This window comes from Suncus etruscus, chromosome 16, assembly GCF_024139225.1.
Source record: "Suncus etruscus isolate mSunEtr1 chromosome 16, mSunEtr1.pri.cur, whole genome shotgun sequence".
In the NCBI taxonomy this organism is placed as follows: domain Eukaryota; kingdom Metazoa; phylum Chordata; class Mammalia; order Eulipotyphla; family Soricidae; genus Suncus; species Suncus etruscus.
Genome location: NC_064863.1, coordinates 70,023,847 through 70,028,635, shown reverse-complemented (window position 1 = coordinate 70,028,635; position 4,789 = coordinate 70,023,847).

Genomic DNA, 4,789 nt, shown 5'->3' with positions numbered 1-4,789 from the left:
TTGCCAACTTTTCATGGTACCTTTCGCATCATAGACCTTAGTTGGGACTTACAGGTGCCTAAGAAAAATATGGCTGGAGTTAGACAAACCACAAGCTTGGCTGGTGTCCTTTATTGGTGAGGGAAGAATAGAGCAATGCCTTGTTATGTTTAGGAATCATTCCTGGCAGTGCCCTAGCATCTATATTTGGAACATAGGTTGACCATGTGGGACTCAAGTGGCTTAATTTCTGTACCATCTTTTTGACATTTGGCTGCTATCCTTTTACCAATAGGGCTTTCTATCAGATCAGCAGCATTGGACACGAGCTGCAACTTGTTCTTGCCCTGACCTCCAGTATCTAAACATCGAAACCATTCACCTTTGCATTTCAGATTTTCCTGAAAACCACATAGGGAAAAGAACTCTGGTATAGAGTCATTATATTTCAAAACTAGAGAAATACGGGATTATTCTTTTTTAGGTATGAGGTATACCCTGCTGTGCCCAGAAACTAATGCTGGCTCTGTACTCAGGGCTGACCCCTGGAGTGGTCAAGAGACTATATGTGGTGCTAGGGTTTCAGCTGTTCCAACCTCATGAAAGGTAAATGTCATACCTCCTATATTATATCTCTAGTCCTGAAAGATAGAATTGTACTTATATTATTTAGCTTGAATTTTCTGTCTTCCTATCCAATACCTATCGAAATGCATATAATATATGGGTCCCAGGACACACACACTTAAAATCAACAATGACAAATTATTTCAGCTGCTATATACACAAACACTAAAGTGAATTGAGACCATAGTATTTTCTCTTTTGGAAATAGAAATTCAAGATATTTTTGTTAATTTGCCCAATGATTACTAAATTTAAAATAGTATAATAAAAAGTAACATGTAATTTGGCAATTATAAAATTTCTCAGTGAGGCGCCAGAGAGATACCGTGGAGGTAAGGCATTTGGGTGTGATCCAAAAAAACAAAAGAAAAAAATTCTCAGTGAGAAAAAAGGTTGACATGTATTGAGGAGAAATAACAGAAGTATCTCAATAATTCATCATTTTTGGATATCAAGTAAAGTTATTGAATGATGCATTAGTATGAAAGGAGATAGATGGGATAAAGTCTAGAGTTATCATAAGAAAATAGGCTTATTTGAATTATCCTTCCAATTTGCTATTTAAAATTTATCACAATACTCTAAATGAATACTAAATGGATCTGCAAAATGAAAGAGTGAAAAGTTTACCTCATCTATATTCTGCTTGTCATCCATTCTTAAAGAGTGTTCATTTTGCCACATAGAAGGAGAATAAAAAGATGAATATGTCTAGCAAACTCAAAGTGCCATTTATAAGGTGTTGCCAAATAAAATAAAGAACAGCAAATAAAAAATATTTAGGGTTTGAGTGATAGCACAGTGGTAAGGTGTTTGCCTTTCAGGAGGCAAACCAAGGATGGATCCAGGTTTGATCCCCAGCATCCCATATGGTTTCCGAGCCAGTCAGGAGTGATTTCTGAGCACAGAGCAAAGAGTAATCCTTGAGTGCCACCAGGTGTGGCCCCAAAACCAAACTCACCAAAAAACATATTTTTGACATATACTTTTAGTTTTAGGAATCCAAAATGATCTAGGAAAAGGAGTAGAGGAGGGTCTCTTATCTGAATGTGAAAAAGAAAATTTAATGAAGTCTTAACTGATTAACTTAACTGTACCAATCCAATTAAATGGGATACCTGGTGTTCAGAGCCACAGAGATGGGAGAGAAACAAACTACTGATGATGATGAATAGCAAATTTATTAGGGGACAGGGAACATTTATATAGGCAGTGAATTCAAGCATACTTGCCTTATTAATAAATCTTAAAGGAGGAAAAGTATGGGAACTAAGCTATGAACATTTGCTAGCTGCAAGGTAATGAAGCCCAGATAAACTGCTTACATCAGCAAGGCCTACTTACCACTTCACAAATCCTTTTTATCTTTCACTGCTTCACCTCTTATCTATTATTTCTTCTCATTTAACCCTTTTGATACTCAGTTCTTAACTCCTCAGAAACCAAAATGTTTCCCAGCCCCAACCCAACTCTGCGAAAGTGAAAGGAGAGCCTCCTAGTCTGCCTTGTGTCGGCCTAGAAAAAACTGCTGTCACAACTGCAGCTAATTGGCTCTTTTAAGTCCTTTTTCTCCTATTTCCATTTGCCATGGGCTATTTATTGCTCACTATCAGATTTGACTTTTGAGAGTCTCTCAGCTCGAGGATTTTTTCTGTTCTGTGATTCCTGGGAGCCTTTTCAAACTACATTGCAGGCTGAAGCTGTGCTCTGGATTTTATTCTTCTCACAGACTATTTCAAAAGACTTAAAAGGGATATGTATATTTCTTTAGTTGTATTAATAAATTTAAAATTAAAAATACAGTCTGGTATAAGTACTAGGAGGTCAACTTTTGCAATCTGGTTGAAGGAATAGGAGGCCAACTTTTTCAATCTGGTTGAAGGACTAGAAGGCCAACTTTTTTGATCTAAAAGTTGGTTTAGAACAGAATTTACCAAGGGATGCTGGAAAGGTAGAAGGCAGGGGACACTATGGAAGTGGTAGGGAAAGCAGACACTCTGGTGGAGGGTGTGGAATGTTGTACACAAAAAACTCTACCATTGCCAATATTATCCATCAAAGTACTTAAGAATGCATATTTTTAAAAACATCCTAGTGGAACTAATACCAATTGGAGTGTGAAGGCTATAAAAGGGAGTTAAGATAAATTCTCAGGAGAGTAAAATAAGATACTGTTAATAATTTCAAAGAGCATAGTTTACTCTTTGAAAAATTAAATAAACAAGGACATTTTGTCAGTGATAACTTTTAATATAGTTAATTAAATTATGGAGGGGTGAGGAATAGTGTGAAAACTTTGAAATTGTTCCCTGAGTAGTTGACATTCAAACTGAGACCTGTATGGTGAAGAGTAAACATACTTAGGAGAAAGTGTTCTAGGCAGAGAGTCAAATGCAAAAGTCAATGAGTATTAATAAATTTTGTATATTTGAAAAATTGAACTATTGTGAGCTTCCAAACTCATATGCACTTTGAGAATTAGGCGAAGTCAGAGAACAACCTTAAATGTCACAATAAAGAGTCTGGTTTCTATCACAAATAAAATATGAAGCAATTTTATTTTAGTTTTGATTGCTTTATTTTAGAAGAGGGTCATCACTTCAACTGATAATTTTTCCTACAATCTCTTTGGTGACTGATATATCATGGATCATAGATTAGGAGAGATAGAGACAGGAAGACTGGTTTGCTGGTAATAATATCTAATTAAGTGGGATAATAACGGAAGCTGATTCAGACAAGATTGTCGAGCGCATCATGTATGAGTAATTGGTAAATTGAGATTGTGTTTAGGAAGGAAGTAAGGAAAGAAAGTTCACAGAATTCAATGTGAGGAGTGAGACAAAAAAGAATGCAAGCAAGGACTATTCTTGACTTTTGGAGTTCTTGATAAATTACTGTATGTATACAGGCATAATGAAGATTTTAAATTCATATGTAAAACCAAGCTGGTTCCTAAAACCCATTTGATGTCTAAATCAGAATGGCAGAATCTTGGCAAAGTTCAGCAAAGTCAGGGATGGGTCCATTATATGATCCATGAACCAGACCCACACATCCTACTGTTCGGGAGGCCACTCACCAAGAAGCCAAAGTAATGAAACCGGAGAGCTGCTTTGCAGGCTGACGCTTTAAGCAGCTGTCCTCGTTTGCTAGCCTCTTTCCGATGACTTTATTCTGTTGCCTTGTTTCTCACTTCGATATTTAAAGGATGTTCGATCGATACACAATTTGAACATGTGGTGTTTGAAATACGGTGACTGCTCTGCTTCTTGAACAGAGCCCGCAACACCATATAGCAACACAAGCCAGTTGAGTGCTCCTTGAGCTGCGCCTCTGCTGACTGTGACCTGAGGGCCAGGCTGAGCTCTGTCTCCAGCTAAGCAGATGGTGGATACCACACCTGCCACTCTTACAGAGATTGTGTCAACTTGCTAGTTTTCTTTTTGGTTTCCTTCTCGGTGTTGTATGTATGGTGATTTGTGTTTCGATGTATTGGAAACTTCCCATTTTATTCAAGAATTCTGTTTCATTTTAAAGCCTTGATTAAAGAGAAAGTTTTTTGTAATAAAAAAAACAGGTTAACATTCAAACTTAAGAGTAATATTTAGAAATTACTATGAAAGGCTTTGTGCTATGCTCTTCATTTTACTTTCAGAAACTTTATGCTTAGAGTTATAAATCTATTTTATACTATTTTATTTCTAATGAAAACTTCCTCCTGTGAAAAAAGAAATTCACAACTTTAGGATTTATTCAAAAAAAAATTTAAGAGGAAACTACTCTGGAGTCAAAGAGATAGTATAATAGGTGAGAAATTTTCCTTGCCCATTGCAAGCCCCAGTTTCATCTCTTGCACAGTGTATGGTTCCCAGTCATACAGAACCTGGAATGCCTTTGAGCACCAATGTTGTAACTCAAAAGAAAAAAACACAAACAAATAACTAACAACCCTCAAAGAAAACCATTATGTGCTATAGTCAATGTTCAGAATCAAAATGAAAAATATTGCAACTATTACCATGACCATTTTTTCTGAGAAAGGCAAAAGTGTTAAATTTTATAATATTATATGCTTTTTAAATACAAAAATAATTAGAATAAGAAACTTGTCTTTTATGCACTGACTTAAAACAAGATATAGAAAAAGAATCTTAAACATTCGCTGTATTAGTATGTTGGT